Genomic DNA, 20,637 nt, shown 5'->3' with positions numbered 1-20,637 from the left:
TTTCTCGAACAAAATTTCAAAATCTTGGACTTTTATTAAAATATAATGACAGGAAGTCAGTGGGATCCCAGGAAATGTAGTTCTTTTATAGGGTAACAGATTTCCAATTACACATTCTCCTGAAATGATCATGGGGGGATATTCTCCCCAATTTGATCACTTAACATAATTAACTTTTAAATTATAGTAATTTGGGGATAAAAGTAAAAATAACAAACCCATGATTGCTAGGTGCATTGACAAAAAGCCAGTTAGGGGGCAGTCCACTTTGGCATAAGAGTATAAATACAAAACAAATTCATTCAACCCCACACAGTTCAAATCACCACATCCCAAAGTTCATTCTATATCTTCTGGTGCAGCATGTTGTCTGTGCAAGCATCTTCATGGTGCCTTCTCCAAACAGTTCACTTTCTGGATTCGGAGAGGTAGTATGTTTCTTAGCGTAAAATTACTCTCAAAAAGAATTTAAACTTTGCAATTTAGAAAATTATATATTCCCTCCTGAAGAGGGTGTTGAAAAACACAGGGATCACTTAGGAATGCATGGCTGAGTTATAAGGTATATGACTTAATTGGCAAGAGAAATTAAAAACATAAAAAATCCAAATAAAAGAGAAAAGGTAACTTGTGGATGAAATATAGTCTATCAAAGTCTTATGTATAAAAATTTTAAGTAAAGGAACAATAAACCTATAACAGGTCCTTGAATCAGGGCCCAGTTAAAGTGATTTAAGCAATTATGCATTTACCCAATCAGGAGCCAGGACTACAGAAAGTTTGCCACACTATGAAAGACAGAAAAGGGACTAGATTTTAGCAGCAAATGGGAAACAGCATTACTTGGTCTGATTTTATGTATTCTCTCAGGGATATTGGAGCCAGAACACTTGATGTTATATATTTGATATAGAGTGTGTGGTACAAGGATATCCTGCATTTAACACATATTAAACAGTCACAACCTTGAGTCTCACACATGATCAAGTCATTGAGCTTTGTTGTGCAGAATGTTATCAATCCCTATAGGATTGGCTTGATTCCTTTGACCTTCTGCTCACTTGGCACTATGCAATTAGCTTTGTGCTTCTTTGGCACTATGTAATGGCTCTTATGTTTCCTTCTCCAGGAATCAGACACAATCATTAATCACAGTCCCATAACACTTATCAATAAATGGCAGATTTCCATAGTATAAAGCTTTTTGGGTATGCATTAATATTAGAACAAATGTATTTTAAACATATTGCTGTAGAATAAAAACAGTTAAAGAAAAATCTTTTCAACAATATTGACATGTACATCAAATACAAAAGGAGAGAAAAAATAAAACTGAAATACTATATTATACATGCAAGCAAAAACAATAATAAAAAGTTTTAAAAATAAAAATATATAGCTTATAATCAGTGACACACTGTATCTGCTAAGAAAAGGTAGAATTCAAAGGTTTCTCACAAAATAATGACATCCATTTCCTTTTCTTTACTTGGCCATAAATGACTGTGTGAGTGCAAATTTTTTATAAAGCAATAGTACAGTCAATAATGCACATTTAAAGAAATACCAAAGTCCCAAAAGTTATAATAGCCAATTGAATTATAATACTAAAGAAACCTACTATCATATTTTACATGAGTTGCTGGGTGACATTTTTAAAAAACTTATGAATATGAATATGGATATATGAATATGGATACTTGTCACAACTTTTTCAGGTGTAGCAATCTTTCAACCTTGACTGATATATATATATATATATATACATATATGTGTATATGTGTATATATATATATATACATATATATATATAAATAATCTATTATTCCCATCATTACAAAATGGGGCAGAAGAGTCTAGAAAAAACCAAACCTCTGTACTGTTGATGTTGCGTCTAAAAATGTCACCAAGAATCCAGTTCATTCCGGTGGAAGGGTAGAATAATCTGGAGAGTTACAAATGGGAGATACTCTCTTTTGGGAGTCATCCAGGGGTATCATGCCCTAGGAACAACTTCCCGGCTCCTCTGGTATGAGACTGTAATATACCATCCATTCACAATTTTACAAATGTGGAGGTGGAGATATAATTGTACTTCATTTCAGCTACTAAAATGGACCCTTTACCTCCTGTTACAAATAACTCAGAGGCAGGCAAAATGATCAGTCAGAGCTATTGAAAAAAAAAACACACAACAACAACCTTAAAATCATGTCTGAAGACCCCTTAAAATCAATTTGGAATATTTACCTCATTAAATTTTACAAAGGTTGTTAATCAGGTTGACAGAGTCCATCCATCATTTATGTGACAATTAACAAAGCCAAAAATGGGGAAAAAAAGGCAGTTTTTATGTGCTTATACAGTGATATTTTGTTCAGTATAGTTATAGGGGGAAAGTAACAGAATATATCTAAAAGTTAAAACACAGTCAATTAAAATGATTCAGTGTAACAGAATAGTATTGATCAGGTTAATATATGAACTTAAAACAACAAAATTAAATCTTAAAGGAAATCATCAGTAAAATACAATAAAATACAGAGACTTTCATAAAATAGTAGAGTCTGAAAAGGCTTAAAATTTTCACCTCCAGTCCCTTTAAAATTCCTTCTCTATCCATTCAGATTCCTTTGGCCAGAGCTCTGGGATCTCCCATAGCAAGGGAGAACATGATTTTGAGGAATCCCAAACTGAATGAATCTTAGAGACTGGGCAGGCCCAAATGGCAATGGGTTGTAGGGAGATGAATTTCCACCCTGAATCTCAGGCAAGATAATTGAAAGGACCAATGCACACAGGAATGGTAGGAAGAAAAAATATCCCTGTTCAAAACCCCATGCTTACCACTACCATGCTTGCAACAGGAAGTATAGAGGCCAGGACTCTCCATGCCATTGCCTAATATCCCCTGTCTACAGGAAGTATCTAATGACAGGAAGTCATTGGGCTCCCAGGAAATGTAGTTCTTTTTTAGGGGAACAGATTTCCAATTACACAGTATGATGATCAACTGTAATTGACTTAGCTATTTTCAGAAGTGATCCAAGACAACTCTGAAGGACTCATGATGAAAAATGTTATTCACTTCCATAGAAAGAACTGATAGAGTATAAATGCAGATTGAAGCATTTTTCTAAACTTTGTTATTCTTGTTTTTTTATGGCCTGTGTTGAAGAATGTTAAAATTTTTATTTACATGGAATTGAGAAAAAATTAAAACTAATTTTTTTAACCAGGCAGCCACTAAGGAAGTCCATTTTCAGTTTCCACTCTGATAAAGTCAAGAATTACTTACCTTTAGCCTCAGTGCAAAACTAATCCTCAAGCTAGGAAGAGTAAAGGTCATTTCTCTTACAGTTCTTTTAACATTTCTTTTTAACTTGTGTGCATTTAAAAAGTCCACTAAGGGTACCCTGAGGTCAGATTACATAAAAGAATTCAAACCTCCCTTGGATTATTTGGAGTCTTGTCCATTATTATCACCATCAAAGGAATTTATTCAGCCTCCTTCTACCTTCTCTCCTCCACATATACACTCATTTCCAGCCCCCAAAACACAGGGTACATTAAATTAGACATGATAACTGCCCTAGATTATAATATTAGTACTAATTAGGGAGGATACATCTGCTTTTACTCTTATTGTTCTCTGCATTATGAAAGAGCTGTAGGAAGTCCAGTGACACACAGATATTGGAATCTATTGCCAGGCTTTGAGGAATGGTATAGCAGATAACATGTTGGACTTGGAGTCAGGGAATCAAATCCTACATCAGGACTTTACTAGTTTATGTGAATCTGAATGAATCACTTAACCTCTACATGCCTCAATTTCCCCATCTATAAAGTGAGAGAGTTAGGCTAAAGACCATCTAAGATCTCTTCCAGCTCAAAATATATCATCCAAAGATCATATAGATGAGCACCCATTACACCAACTTAATTCTTACAACTGAGGCAATGAGATAAATGTTATAGATGAATGAATATAAAGGCAATACAGAAATGGAAACAAATGTGGAAGAAAAGAAGGGCCTTGACTTACAGAGACATTGAATAACGGAGTTGTAAGCTACCTTAGAGTTCATTTTTAGTGCATTTCACACCTGAATAGGAATGTTCTCTATACAGGATATGATCTTAGAATCATAAATCCTAACCAAAAAAGAAAGAAAAGAAACTGATATTTCTTAAGCCCCTACTAGGTATCAGGCACTGTGCCAAATACTTTATATATATTAATTCATTTGATCCTAACAATTATAGGAGCTCAGTGCTATTATTATCCCATTTTTTAAGAATCTGAGGGAAACAGAGCTTACATGTCTGTTCCTAGAGTCACACAGCTACTAAGTGTAGGGAAATGTAGGGAGGGAGGGAGGGAGGGAAGTATAAAAGAAGTAAATGCTTTTGGTTTCAGAGACTCATAGATCATAGAATTTCAAAAGATGGAAGGAATATTATTGACCAATATGGGTTAGAACTTTAAAGCTAAACCCTTTGAAGCTAAACCGAGGGCTCTTCCCACAAAGCATGGATAATAATGTTTTTTAGTTGAAGTACTCAAATGATATTTTATAAGTGCTTTTAGATTTACAAAGCCCTTTACACACATTACCTTATTTGATGCTTAGAACAATCCTATGAGGTCAATAGTGCAAGTATCATCATCTCCAATTCACAGATGAGCAAGTCTCTGGCAAGTCATACAACTAATAATAATCTGAGGCAGGTTTTGAACCCAGATCTTTTTGCCTTCAGATCCAATGTTCTGTCTAGTATACCACAGTGCCACTTAATTTCATATGCACTGAATACTTGTAATACTGCATGTAATAAACTACTTCAATTTGGGGGGATCATCATTAGAAAAATTCTGGCCCTTTAATACATTCTGTGTTCTATCTCATTGTAAATGTATGTAAATATTCTTTTGGAATGACTGGTTCCTTGAGCGTTTCTCATTCATAGCATTTCAGATTGCTGAGTCTTCTGAATATCAGTTCAGTTATTTCTCCTAATGAAAAATAATTTTGTTTTCTGTTCAGATTCTTGCATCTCTAGTTTCACTAGAATTGCTTCATTGATGTTGCTCCCATTTTCTAATTCAGTCTAATTCATAAGCTACATTAACACATTTGTCTTCCGTATAATGAATATATAGCAGGACATAGCAGGAGCCTACTAATCCCCTTAACTCAACTAAATCCCTGCTATCAATTACCTTCTCATTATTCCAGCTTATTGTCAAGTCTAAGCCAAGTTTATGAGACAAATTTCCTAAATCCTTGTTTAAACCAGGAAACAGCTCATTTCTTTTGCACTTTTTTTTCTTTATCTATATTCATTTCATAATTCTTATCCCCATCATCAAAAGCAAAAAAAAAAGTTAAATTCTTTGGACTTCTGGGAATCCCAGTATTATAACATTTCAGAGTAAAAAGAAACATCAGGGGTCAGCTGATCTGAAAATAGAATCCCTCTTCAACAATCCTGATGAATAGTCATCTGATCTCTGTTTGAGAACCCCCAAAGAAAGGGGGTCTCATCATTCCATGGTTTGTCTTCTGAGACTGAATCCTGCATCCCAAGACTATCACCAGTTGTCTTGACTTTGTCCTGCCATTAGCCTTTGAAGACTCTGGAAGAGAGTGAGGCTGATGACTGCACAACTGCCTCACATAAATCCAATTCATCAGAAAGTCAAGACATAACTCATCTACTATTTTGCCCCAACCTTGTGATGTCATTGGTCTTCTTAAACAAAGGATGAACATCACACAAACAAGAACAAACCCTAATTCCTCTTTCACAAGATGGCCTTTGGAATACACACAGCTATAATGCTCTATCTGAGTCTACTCTTCTATAAGCTGAAGATTCCCCAAATGATTTTGGTATAATGTGGACCCAAGGTCCTTCCCTTTTGCTGTTGCCTCTGGATGCTCTCCCAACCTATCAGGGTCCTTTCTAAAATGTGGCTCCCAGAACTGAACATAAAACTCCCAATGTGAACTGAATAGAAAAGAATACAAGATTTATCACCATGTTTCTCTTAATGTAATTGCAAACTGCATTTGCTTTTTCGACCACCATAGGACACTGTTGACTCATATTGAGCCTGTATACCACCAAAATATAAGCTGCTTTGCCAGGAATGAGCCAATTTCAATTCTTTGAGCCTAGAGGGAAGTGGGAAACACCTGGACAGGCAGTGAGGTCAGAGAATACTGGCAAAGTTCCCTGATGGCTCCTTTTCCCAATCTCACTGCAGCCAGATTTGATGAGCATCATTCTTAGATTTTGCCCTTCAGAAGGCAAGGAGAATTGAAAATCTGGTCCAGCCAGAATTCCAAGCTTTCTGGCTGCCTGACATTGGGTGTGTGGATTTGTTTCCCTCAGGTGACAGAACAAGGGACTGGCCATGAGACTTGGGTGTCCAGAGCTCCCAGTAACCAATTTTCTCCCCCAAGGGGGCCCTGATCATGAATGAAAGAGAAAGTATTTATTAAGCACTCCTTGTGTTCCAAGCACTGTGTTAAGAATATAAATGCAAGCAAATGAATCAGACCTTCAGACCTTAATGTAAGAAAGACAACACATAATGGGGAGGGAGGAATTAGGGGAAAGAATGTCCCTCTTGTTCCCTAACTTGCAATTTATAGTCTTGTAGTTACCTTGGGCATTGAGAGAGGTTAGACAACTTGACCTGGAGACATACAGCCAGTATGGGTAAGAGAAGGGACTTGGAGCCAGGTCTTTCTGGCTCAGAGACCAAGCCTCTATTCACGATACTACATTGTCCCTCCCTGATCCAGGATCTAATTAAATTAATACATTAAACAAATCCCTATGCATTCATGTGTCATTCCAGGAATAGTGGGTGTAACTAAAACTGCAGCAGCACTAATTAAACGACTTCATTCTGCACAGTCACAGAGAAGATCACAAACTCAGTGCTCAAGTTTAGGTAATATGGAAATTAAGATAGTCCTGCAAATCATCAAGGTTTCATCCCTTGGCATTATTATTAGCCTTACACGCTCAGATTTATCTTTTGAGTCAAATAATCACCCCATATATTATTGCAGGGAGAGATCATTTTTCAGGCCAGATCCTCTCTCTTCTTGCCTATTCTTGACACATGGGATCCAGAACAGAGCAATTCTGATGGAGAAGAAGAGTTTGATCTATGGAGGGTAAACTTGGGCCAGCATTTTCCCCAGGAGACCAATGAAAGGGAAAGCTTTGAAGTAGAGGGAAGAGGAAATATGGAATGTTAAATACAATGTCGTTTATTGAAAAATTTTCTTAGGTTTGACCCCTGATCCATAGAGATGACCAGAGTACCAAGAACCCCAGAGGGGATTCCACCTTGCTCACCTACAGTTGATTTGAATTTTTTTTTAATATTTATTTTCCATCTTAGAATCAAAACTGTGTATTTGGTTCCAAGGGAAAGCAGAAGAGTGGTAAGGGCTAGGCAATAGGGGTCAAGTGACTTGCCCAGGGTCACATAGCCAGGAAGTGTCTGAGATATTTGAACCCAGGACCCCCCATCTGTAGACCTGGCTTTCAATCCACCTTGCTGCCTCCCTTGCATTGTCTTCTGTTAGTCTTTTTGACATGGTGGCGTATCTCATCCCAAGGACCTATTGCCATGGTTCCCCTCTTAGGGGACCCATCTAACCCTGCTGGGGCACAGGGCATATTTTTAAGCCCTTATCTTCCATCTTGTAGTCAATACTATGTATTGGCTCCAAGGCAGAAGAGTGGTAAGGGCTAGGCAAGGGGGGTCAAGTGACTTGCCCAGGGTCACACAGCTCGGAAGTGTCTGAGGTCAGATTTGAACCTAGGACCTCCCATCTCTAGGCCTGGCTCTCAATCCACTGAACTACCCAACTGTTCCCCACAGGGCATATTTTTAAAAGACAGACTACAACCTATTTGGCACTTGTGGTCATCCTGGTCACTTCTAAATCATGATAACATCCTTGCTTCAGACCTTCTCTTCAACTTCCTTTTCCTTCTTCTACAAGGTCTCAGATCTGTTTCTATCCCTGGGAACCTGGGCATAGATAAATAAACTTTTGTCTTTTCTTGTCCAGAACCTGATTCAAAGTCATTTCCAAACCATAATGCCTATTCACTGGACATCTTCCTCCTTCCCATTAGGACCTGGATGCTCTCCCTGAGACACCTCCCATAACTCCCTCAGTTTTCTAGTACCCTTTATGTCTTGTCTTCTCCCTTTAAAAATTGTGAGGTTCTCAAGGACAGCAATTATCTTACTTTCTTATATTTGTAGCCCCAGGTATTTGCACAGTACCTAGCACATGTTGTTGTTGTTATTCTGTTGCTTTGTGACCCCATTGAGGGGTTTCTTGGCAGAGATACTGGAATGGTTTGCCGTGTCATTCTCCAGTGATAAATGGAGGTTATGTGACTTTCCCCAGGTCACACAGTTAAGAAATCTCTGAGTCTGGATTTGAATTCAGGTCTTCCTGACTCCAATCCTAGCACTTTTTTGCATTATGCCACCCAGCTGCTCCAGCTGGCACATAGTAAGAGCTTAATGGTTTGTCATTCATGATCAGACTGTCCTCTTTGCTGTCCCTACCCCACCTCCAATTCCTAATTATACTCCTGTCTGGCTCTGGCAGACGGCCTATAACTTAGAAGTGCAAAATGACATAGCCAAGAAATGACCTTTCAATTTTTAGTTTCCAGTCAGTAATTATTTTTCCAGTCCTAAAAGTCACATTGCTCTCATTTGCAACTGTGCATTCATTCCCAACACTGCATTCTTCATATAGATGACTCTGTCAAAGCCAGAGACCCTAGAACCCTTCCCATTATTGTTTTTCATTATGTCTGACTTCCTGACCTCTCTCCCCTGTCAAAGAATTTGTTTACTCAATGGCACAAACACCCATTTGTTTCTTTCCTTTAAAAAAAAAACAACCTTATCTTCCATCTTAGAATCAATACTATGTATTGAGATTAAGGTCGAAGAGCGATATGGGCTGGCAATGGGGTAAGTAACTTCCCCAAAGCTGCCCCATGTTTCTTTTCTCCACTCTCTTTAGGATCTCCAGTAGGGGTAGTCTAAGATCTGCCCTGAAACTAACTCAACTTATGGTGGCAGGACCTCCTATCTCCATGCCTTTTCCTACACTATCCCCCATGTTTGGACTGTATTCTTCCTTACTTCCCCCTCTAAGAATCAAGAGTTTCCTTCAAAGTCAGCTCATGCATAACCTCTTTAAGGATGCCCTTCCTGATTCTTGCCCTCCCCCTGGGGGTTAGTACCTCCCTCCCCACGAAAAAACTTGACTCATTTCTCTGGGTGTTTAATGTGTAATTGAATGACCGATCACATCCTTTCTTTATCTATTAGTTGTCATCCTTCAATAATAGCCTTCCCTACACATTCCTAACTCTCTGTTGACATACAGTTACCCCTGGCATGAAAGGTCTTGGACCTCCTCTCCCCTCCCCATCTAGTGCTTCTGTGCCATTCTCCTTCCTTCTGTCTTGTCCCTTTTCTTTCATTTGGCACTCATCCACATCTAGCCCTTCTTTGCAGTGGCATCATGGTCAGGCTTCTGGCAGAAGCGAAGTTTTCGGCTAATCAGCACAGCCCATTTATTTGATATACTTCAAGGCCACCTTTGGGACTGCCAGGTATCCAACTAATTTACATATGCTAGACTTATCTGTATATCAACTAGATGCTCAGGAAATCCAGTGGACTTTCATAGTCTTAACCCTGTTCCAATAGAGATGGCTTCCAGCAAGACAAAGAATAAATAACTAACAAAAATATCTTAAGTGTCTTTTGTGACATTTTAAAATATAAAATCATTTTAAGTGCTTACTATATGCCAATCACTGTTCTAAGCAAAATGCCAGTAAATGTATCTATTATATAGCTTCTGCCCTCATAGAGGGCATTCCTCTTTCCAATCAGGAAAGACAAGACATTAAAGGAAGTAGAAGAAGGGATGGTGGTGAGGGAAAATCCAGAAAGTGAGAAGCAGAGCCAGGTTAGTAGTGAGGGTAGCTTGTCAGGGCACTTCCTCAAATGGAGGGTCTGGGAAGGAATTTACCAATTGGAGGAAAAGGCTGCAGGGATGTAGGCATCTCCAGTGTGAGAAGGGAGCTAAGATACAGGTAGACATGGGAGAATTTCTTCCTATTCTTTTTTTTAAACATTTACTTTCTGTCTTCCTAACAACTCTAAGACATATGGGCAAGAGCTAGGTAAATGGGATTAAGTGACTTTCCCAGGATCATACAGCTAGGAAGTATCTGAATCTAGATTTTAATCCAGGTCCTCTTGACTCCAGGTTTGGTGCTCTGCCAGGTGCAAACTTCATAGTCTTCAGAGCAGAATCTAGAATTCATCCTTCCTAAGCCTTCATTTTTCAGATTAGAAAACTGGCCCAGAGAGGAAATTACTTCTCCAAAGTCATCTAGACTGTTAGATGCAGAACTAAGACTAGAACCCAGGTCTCCTGACTACTAATCCATGCTCTTTCACTTAACAATGGTCAGGGGCACAGTGGATGGAGGATTTAAGATCTGACTTAAGGTCAGAAAAACCTGAGTTCAGATCTTGTCTCAGATACTTCCTATTTTGTAACTTTGGGCAAATCACTTAATCTCTGCCTCTGTTTCCTCTTTTGTAAAATGGAAATGGTAATGTTTTATACCCCCCCCAGTTGTCTTAGGATAAAATTAAATAATTGTATAGTGTTTTGCAAACCTTGAAATATTGGATAAATGCTAGCAATTGTTATTTAATCTTTGAAATATTCTAAGGTTTATATTTGTAGTCTCTCAAATCTGAAAATTATTGTTGCTTTGAGGCATAATAGTTTGACTGGGCCCTTTTTGGAGAGTGGGGAGGAAAGAGAAAAGATAGGCTTAAAGAAAAAAAGGTAGAATGACCAATGAATACATAATTATAAGGAATTTTAGCATCCTCTGCCTATGTGTTTCTTTATTTAACCTACCCATGATTGTTATATTCAAATGATGCCAGGGCTCTTCTTAACCTTGATAGGAGTAATTGGAAGAGGCTCGAGTTCTTTTTTACTTCCTGAGTATAAAACCAGTGTCTGGTTCTTGCTATTTAGTCATGTCTGACACTGTGACTTTGTGTGGTGTTTTTTTTTTGGCAAAGATACTGGAATGGTTTGCCATTTCCTTTTCCTGTGGATTAAAGCAACCAAAAGTAAAGTGACTTGCCCAGGGTCACAAAACTAATAAGTGTTAAAAGCTCTATTTGAACTCAGGTCTTCCTGACTCTAAGCTCAGTGCTCTACCCACTGAACCTGCCTCCATCTCCAGTCCTGGTTTTCCTAAAATTATTCAGTGTGCTTCTTTGCCTCTTTTAACCTACAGTAGACAGCTGAGAAACTGTGACCAGAGAAGCTGATTTATCTTTGTATCCATTTTGTATGCTTTGCTTGGTATTCCAAACAAACTTCATAATTTAGTCCCCCTCCTCTCTTTAAAGTTTTCTTACGCTTTACTCCCCAAACCAGACTCTTTGCTACAGTGACAGTAATCTCCTAGCTCTTCCGTGAAGAAGAGTCTCCATTTCTTGGCTCCAGACATTCTCTCTGGCAGTTCCCTATACCCAGAATGCTCTTTCCCCCTCTACTCCAACAACAGAACTCCCTGGTTTCCTGTGAATCTCAACTAAAATCCCACTTTCTACAGAAAGCTTTCCCTGACCTCTCTTAATTTTAGTGCCTCCCCTTTTCAACTCCTCTTACTTCCATTGGCTTTCCTTGACATTTCCCCCTCTTCTATCCTGTATAGAGCTGGCTTTGTATCTATTTGTCTCTATATTGTCTCCTTCATTAATTTGCAAACTTCCTGACAGAAGGAACCATCTTTTGCTTCTTGGTGGAACCAGTGCTTTAGCACATTGCCTGTCACATAGAGACCTTTTAATAAATGTTTCCTGATTGGATGTTTGTACAACTGATAGTTGGTAAAGTGGGGACTGAGGAGGGGACCTCTGATCAATTGAATCCTCTGACTCTTCCCTACCCTGGTCCACTGGATGAAATTGTAATTTAATGTAAAGGAGAAAATTAAGTTCATTTAGTATTAGGATTATTAAGTATTTTCCCAGTTGGGACTAAGTACATCACATTTTACTTTTTAAGTAGATTGAGGCCAACAGCGATTTATACCTTTCTTGAACTATTCACTGATTATCAAGGGACTAACGTTGGGAGTGTCCCCAAAGGAAAGGTAATGATGTGAAGTTCCTCCAAGCAAAATGGGATGGAATCATGGGAAATAGCTCCAGCCTTTAAAAAGCAAGCTTACCAGCTCTGGAGTGAATCAAGAGGGAGAGAGTCTGAGGGTCAAGAGAACAGTAATCCCCTGGCAATTGGGAATTGAATTACAGAGAGGAACAGACCCAGGGAGATCAGCTGAGCAAGCCACCCTGGAGAGTCCAGAGGGAACAGAATTAAAATGCCCCAAAAGGGGACAAGACATTAGGGCCCTGCAGGGACAGAGGTGTTAGCTGGGTTGCTTAGGTATGTGCTGCTCCACTCACATACTCCACATTTGTGTCTGCTCTTTGAATTATTGTGGAAGTGTGTGCCCTAGGTTGTGTGACAAGGAAATCACTTTAAAAGACTGATATATATTAATTTAAGATCGCCAAGGAATTCAGCTATGTAATTCCTAAATGAAACTCAAGTCAGCAGTCAACCTTTTATGGAGTTTTTAATTACAAACAGGAGGAAGAAAGGTATTAGAGAGAGAGAGAGAGAGAGAGAGAGAGAGAGAGAGAGAGAGAGAGAGAGAGAGAGAGAAAGAGAGAGAAAGGGGAGAGAAGGGAATAGGGCTTAAATACCCCCTCTGTTTAGGCTGGGCCAAAAGGCCCAAGCCCTTAGATAGCTGAGGCAAAGAAAAGAGATCAGTCCCTATCACTCACGTGACCAAAATGGAGAAACAGTCTCAGGGGCCTCCACCTCCAGCTTCCTTTAGAGCAAGCTTCTCAGAGCACAACCTCTCAGAGCCAAACCTCTCTCTCCCCCCCCCTCAGTCCTCAGACCCCTCTATCTTTAAGGAAACCATCCATGTTCCCTCCCCTCAGTTCTCACATCTACCAATCACTGTCCATGTCTTCCCTGTGCTAATGGTGGCTCTACCTTAACCCAGGACCGCCCAGAGGTCTGTGGCTTTGCACATGTCTGTTGAAGGTCATGTTCTCAAATAATTAAATCTTGATCCTTTGCTGCAGCCCTTCCTAAATCCTGTTACCCTGAGTAGGGTAGAGATTGGAAGTTCCAAGACCTGGTTCTGTCATTCCAAGTATCTCTATTGTATCAATTCTAAAATCAATCATGACTCAAAGAACTTCCTGTTCTATGTTTAAGCATAGGTCAAAGCCCTTTCCATTGTTCAGCAAAAGGTTTCTGTCCTAAAGTAATCTTAAGAAGGGAGGAGGAGGAACCTCCCATGCCAATGGGGTTCACATTCCAATAGACTATCAGTAGGAAATTTTTCAAGTATGAAATTTCCCAATGGTGAAATTTCCAACATTTATAAGTCTAAGAAATTTTAAGGTTTACAGTTGGGATGGAAGGGTATAGCACCTGTTGCAACTATGCTATTTCAGTAAATGCCTTTGCTTTGATCTAATTATATCAATTGAATGACTATTAAAAGTAAATACACCTGGTGGGGGTTCCTGTTTTAGGAATTCAAGCCCACAAAATACTTTGACCATTCAAGGTAACCCAAACTGTGAGAGTTAGGGGCAGATGGCCCCAAAATGTTGATAAAATAGTGGAGTGGATAGAGTGCTGGATTTTTAATCCTACTTCAGATACTTATGTGATTACAGGTCTGTCACAACTTCTCAGTCTCAGTTTCTTCATATGTAAAATAGAATAATAATAACATCTACTTCACAGAGTTGTGAAAATCAAATGAAATAACATGTGTAAAGTGTTTTGCAAACCCTATTAGCTATATAAATGTTAGTTATTTAAGAGAAAGCATTAAAAAATGAATCCATAAATTGGGCTCATTCATTTGTAAGGAGCATATGCTGGCAGTTAGCAGACAGTGAGGATAGACGTTTCACCTTTGTCAAAGTTTAGTACAAGTTAGATGTGAGTCCATTTTGTTTAGAAAGGCAGCTTCCCTCTCTGGTTGACAGTGATTAAGAATATCATTTCACAAATAGGCGTGGAGCTTATTTCCCCAACTGGGAGTTAGGTTCATTATTTTTCATTGAGATCAGAGATGGAGCCTTTTCTAATTTGGTGTCTTCAAAGGCTCAAACACATCCCTCATATAAACCTCTGGGACATTAATATTGTAGATCACACTATTATTTGTTATTCTTTGCAGGGACAGCCTTTCCCATCAATGTGGAACTTCATAGCAATTCATAAAAAATGGCTAAAGGAAGACACAAAAGAATTGTTCTCTTCTTTCTGTAGGATGTTTTCCCATAAGACAAAAACCAATATAGGAAAGGAAGGGAGTCAGAATCTACTACCACTGCCCCTCTAGCTTTTACCCTAAAAAAGGGATTATATTTAAATGTATTAATTCTTCATTCATTTTCCTATTGTTCAATTCTGACCAACCAGTAGGTTTCTGGAAAAAATAATTATTCTTGAGTAACTGGTGTGTGGGTATAGTCATGTGGGCTCTAATGAGTCTAAATATACTCTTGTGAGTACCACTTGAAATGATAGTGACATTTCCCTACTGCACAAAAAGAGATGTATCAAATGGCTCAGCAATATGTGCTCTGAGCTAATATGGACCAGATTCCATCTTAGAAGCTCACCCCCAAATCCTTTAAAAATTTCCAATTATAGTTTGCATACAAGTCATGCCTGGGTCTTCATAGATGTGAGTAAAAGAGTCCTCAGCATTCAGAGTTACATATTCATCAAGTAGAGAACAGACCATATTTTTCCTGGAAGAAAATGCCAGGAGGCTCATAAAGGAACATGGAAAATACTCACTAGACTTGGTTCATTAACAGTAGAATATCCTGCCTTTCTGGTGAGACTTACTTTCCCCAAAGTCTTAAAGTCTTCCATACTAAAATTGAGCCATACTATAATTTGGCATCCACTTAGGATAAAACCGAGCTTGGTGCTGCCAACAGTGTAAACCCTCCCTGTTCCACAACATTCCACTGAGTACCACTTTCCATGGCGATGTATGTAGTCTTCTACCTTCATCACTCCACCCTCAGAAGAGAAACAAATTTAGAAAAAAATACTGAGATACAGTAGAGTCTTGGATTTGGACTCCTGGGATATGGGTTCAAATTCCATCTTACTTAACACACACTCCCATTCTCAGATGGATTAGATTGAATTAGATGACACTTGAAATCCCTTCTGTCACTAAATCTGTAACCCTTTAATCCAACTAATTTATCTTAGGGTGAATTTCTATCACTGAAACTCATCCTTCAGAAGGATCCAGGAGGAACTTCAAATCAACCAGCTCATCTTGGGCTCAGTCCCAGTCACTGAGACTTGAATCAGAAGACGTCTTTTGTTCACCTCCCTCTGAAATGAAGATGCTCAGAGGACCTCAGAGATAGGAGTTCAAGGTCATTTAGTTTGATACTTGAAATGGAATTCTCCTAAGTGGTCACTGAGTCTCCACCTGAATACCTCCAGCAACTGAAATATTGTACAACAAGCAAAATATTATACAACAGTTTTTACCTCTAGATTTTCTAAAGTGTCAGATATCCAAGGAGATTTTAGAAAGTTTATATTTTCATTTTTATTTTAATTTCTTCAGATCAAATTAAACTGGTGTTGAGATGGCCAAAAAGTGGTGATGTATTTAATTCCCTTTCCTTCCTCCTTTATTTTCAGATGTCAGTCATCCGTGAGAACTTTTTTCTAGTATTTAAGTAGGTCATAATTTCTAATTTTCATATTACTTAAAAGCTTCTTACTCTTGATATAAAATTATGAGTTGTCATAACTGTTTTGTGAAGGAGGGAGAGAGCTTATTGGCCCAGACTCTTGCTTTAGCATCAACCATCGCTATAATCCAATGTGTTTCCCTGGATTTACATTTGGCACTGTGGTGGGGTGTACCTGGCTCAGAACTATGATATTCTGAACTTGGCTAAAATTCTTCATGATATTTTTGTGGACGCCACTAAGAAACCCCTTAACCCTTAATGCCTACTCTAGTAATGCCTTCTAGATGCTTAGATCATAACCTTAAAAGGACACTTTTTCCTATTTGAATCTAATGTTCATTTTCTCATCTCCAAGACTCTGTAATTTTCTTCACTTTGAGATACACTGAGCTGCCTTTGAGATAAAATGCCCTGATAATAAGAAGACTACTTTTTACTACTCCCCCTACTACTAGGCTTTACTACATGTAGTAGCATCCTTTAATGCCTCCACAGGTTTGAAAGCTTCTAAGGTTTGAATCATAATTCTTGCCTAGGAAATGCTAGTTTCAATTAATGGTCTATCCCTTACCCCTTTAACTGCATATTACTAGCAAGTAGCTATGTGTTTATTAGTAAGCAGAGGGTAGCATGAGAAAGTTGATTTGCTTATGGTACATAGTGACAAATATCAACCAGTCAGTAAACATTTGTTAAATGCTTATGATGTGCCAAGTACCATGCTAAAATCTGAATATACAAAAAGAGGCAAAAGCTGGTCATTGCCTCAAAGACCTTACAATCTAATGAGGGAGACAACATGCAAACCAATACACAAAGCAAGCTGTGTGCAGAGAAACAAGAAATAATGAAGAGCTCCATCATTAAAAGCAGCTAGGAAAGTTTTCTGTAGAAAGTGGGATTCTAATTGGGAATCAAAAGAATCCAGGGAGGTCAGTAGTTGGAGTAGAGGAGGGAGAGAGTTCCAGACATGGGAACATCCAGAGAAAATACACAGAACCAAGATATGGAATGTCTTATTCATGGAACAGTCAGGAATAGTCACGGAATCAAAGAGTATAGGTTGGTGAGTAAGGTATAAGAAACCTGGAGAGGTAAGAGGAGTCTAGGTTATGAAGGGATTTGAATACCAAAAGGAACATTTTATTTTTGCTTCTGGAAGCAATAGGAAGTCAGTGGAGTTTATTGAGTAGGGGGAGGGACATGCCAAACTTTCTATTTTAGGGAAATCACTTGAGTGGTTGAATGGAGAACAGATTGGAGTGGAGAGAGAGACTTGAGGCAGGCAGATCCACCAGCAGGCTATTGCAGTAATCAAGGTGTGAGATGATGAAGGCCTATAATGAATGAATACTTTCCTCCCCACCCCCCACTTCCTTCCCTTCCCCCCTCCCCTGCCCAAACTTTTCCTCACTGCAGGTTCCTGAGCTAAAATCATGAATCTTATGGTTTTGTCTTTATTAATTTTGTTTGCTTTCATGAATAGTTCATAAGCTCTCTAGTCACAGAGAAGATTAAGCCATCTGGATCTGGGTCTTTTATTTTTCTCTAAGCTGAAATCAATAGTCTGGTAGCCTTGGTTGTCTGGTTAGAAGGAGAACTATGGATGATCTCGAATGTTTTCTCCTACTGACTAGCGAATAGATGCACCCAATGGGAGGAAAAGGATGTGGTTTGGGAAGAGTAAACATACCTTTGGTAGATCAGGTCCATAGGATGAGACAAATGCATTTTTGCTTTAACCTTCCATCTTAAACCTCTAAATCCTTCCAGAAAGTACCACCAAATGGTCACACATATTGGAATAAAAGCTCCTTGATGGTGTGCACAATTTGTCTTTAGATCTTTAGTGCCTAGGACAGTGCCAGGCATTGCATAGAGCAGGTACTGAACAAATGCTTGTTTTGATTAATTCAAGTGTTATTTAAAGGTCACTGGGGAACCATGGCTTATAGAACCATTCTACCATAGAACCAGAACATGTTAAGACCACAGAAACCTGTGATCTACATCTGGGGTGAACTAAATCTAACCAATAAAAAAGAGAGGTCAGGAATACAACAGGCGTCACAGCTAAGTTCACAGCCTAGGGTTAGAGAAATCACCAGAGTCCAGAGAGACATAGTCAGCTCTATCTGGTACCATCTGCTTCTCCATCCACAACCACTAGATCCCTCACTCACATGCTTCTCCAGAAGGCCTGACATTTATGAGAATATTATATGGCTTATGTCGAATAACAAATAGCACTGTTTAATTTAAAAAACAAATGTAGAGGGGGGAAAAGAGGAAATTAAACATAGGAAATGAATCCTTTGAACTATCACATTCTCGAAGCATCAGTTTTTCCTTTCATGGTTTGACTTGAAGTTTGGTTTGGCTCTCTGCTCCGGGGAATGTCTGTTCCTCGAGCATAGAGATAAACAAACCCTTGCTCCCATCTCCCATCTCCCCACTTTTGTTCCAGAGCTAAACCTCTGTTTGACTCCTGTCTGAGCATTCATATTTGATCTTGGCCACCAGTCTCAATCAATGCCTTTGTATCTACCTCTGAAAGCTAAGTCAGACCTGGTTGTTCAGAGGAAGAACTGGATTGAAAAAAGGCCTTGGTATCATGCCATAGAAGATTTAGTTAGAACAGGAGGTTCTAAACAAGAGTCTCTAGTGCCTTATCTTGTTTAATTATTTTGGTAACTGTATTTTATGCACTTAAGAATGTTATTCTGAGAAAGTTTATATTGGCTTCATCTCTGCAAAAGGTGATAAAAATCTATGACACCATTGGGAATTTTTGAGTTGGAGGAAGTGAGAATATTCAACCCAGACAAAAGATGACATAAGAGATCTCAAAGAGTTAAAGGGATAACATAGGTTAGAGGGATTAGACTGGTTTGTTTGATCCCAGAGGGCATAAATAAAGAAAAAAATTATATTTTTAAGAGAAATGTATAGAAGATGAAGCAAGGTCAGGCAACAGAGAATAAATGACTTAGGAGAACTGTAAGGCTGACTAAGTGAAGAAGTGCTGAAGTTCTGAATGAGATGAGAAAATTAAGGAAAGTTAAGGATAACCAAAAAAAAAAAAAGGTTTTCGCTATACTGGGAGAAAGAGGAAGATCAAAGAAAAGATAGGATCTTTGCTTGGGGCTGAATTGGAGAAAGACATCTGACAAAAGAGAAATGTCAGAGCTATTCCAATTTTTATTTTCTTTTGTTTTCTCTGCCAAGGAGAATGATTTTTACACAGAAAAGTTGAGAACATAAATTGACTAACACTTATTTGTTACCTAAGATAGCTAAAGAGTAAGAGTACCTAGCTGCCCCTGATTGATTCGATTCACCTGGTCCAGATGAACTACATCCTTGGGTACCGAAGGAACTGGCTAACATAATTACTAAGTTCCAACCAATAATATTTGAAAGTTTAGAAATGAAAGAGACTATAAGATCGGAAAAGGACAAATAATCATTAATGATGGTGATGATGATAACTTATAGTCATGTAGCACCTTCAGATTTGCAAAGTATTTTAGAAATATTATATCATCTTATTCTTATAATAACCTGTGATATAGACATTATTATTATCCCCGTTTTGCTAATTAGGAAACTAAGGCAGACAGAGATGAAATGATTTTCCTAGGATCACACAGCAAAAAAGTGTCTGAAGCAGGATTTGAAATCAGGTCTTCCTGAGTCAAGCTCATAAATTCTATCTACTGTACCACCTAGCTGCCAACTGGTGCCCTAATTTTTGAGGAGAAAAAAAGTGATTATGGAATTCTCAAATTAAAGGCTCCTCAACTTCCTAAGAAAATTCTAGAATGGATCATGTAACCTCCTGCAGTTACATATTAATATTTTCATGGGTGGACACCTGAGATGGAGATTGGAAACTGAGGGAAAATGGATAGAGAGAAAGAGAGAATGAGGAGAGAGAGACAAAGGAATAAAGACTCAGAGACAAGGAGTTAAAAAATATGGGCTCGATCATGCTTGCCCCTCTGATGGAATTGAGAGAGGGTTCTACACGTGTCCCTAAACTTTTATTGGAGAACTTAGGAATATGGAGTGGGAGGTAGCTAATAAACATGTGGCATGGCATAAGTCTTAACATTGGCTCAATTGATAATCACATAATCAAAGAGGAGGAGGTTAATAAAACATGTGACTTGGTAGGGAATATGGTCTAACAAGGTGGGAGCTAGAACCTGTGACAAATAATGTCCTGCTCAGGAATTCTTTTGTCCTTTGGACTGAAGATTTGGAAATACAATAATCAATAAGTAACATGACCATGAGTCTGGTATATGAACACATAAGATAAAATACCAATACACCAATCATACTTTCAAGATGCTAATATACCTGATATTGATGAATCACTAGAGATATTGATAAATATACCAAACAAGAAGCCAAGATTATACAAAGAGCCAGTATGGCTTCATCAAGAATAAATCATGCCTGGAGACATCTGGGTAGTTCAGTGGATTGAGAGTCAGAGGTAGAAACGGGAGGTCCTAGGTTTAAATCTTACCTCAGACAATTCCTAGCTATGTGACCCTGGGCAAGTCACATAATCTCCATTGCCTAGTCCTCACCACTCTTCTGCCTTGGAACCAATACATAGTATTGATTCTAAGGTGGAAGGTAGGGGTATAAAAAAAAAA

Source organism: Monodelphis domestica, chromosome 3 (assembly GCF_027887165.1).
Source record: "Monodelphis domestica isolate mMonDom1 chromosome 3, mMonDom1.pri, whole genome shotgun sequence".
Classification (NCBI taxonomy): domain Eukaryota; kingdom Metazoa; phylum Chordata; class Mammalia; order Didelphimorphia; family Didelphidae; genus Monodelphis; species Monodelphis domestica.
Note: the sequence above shows the minus strand (reverse complement) of the source record.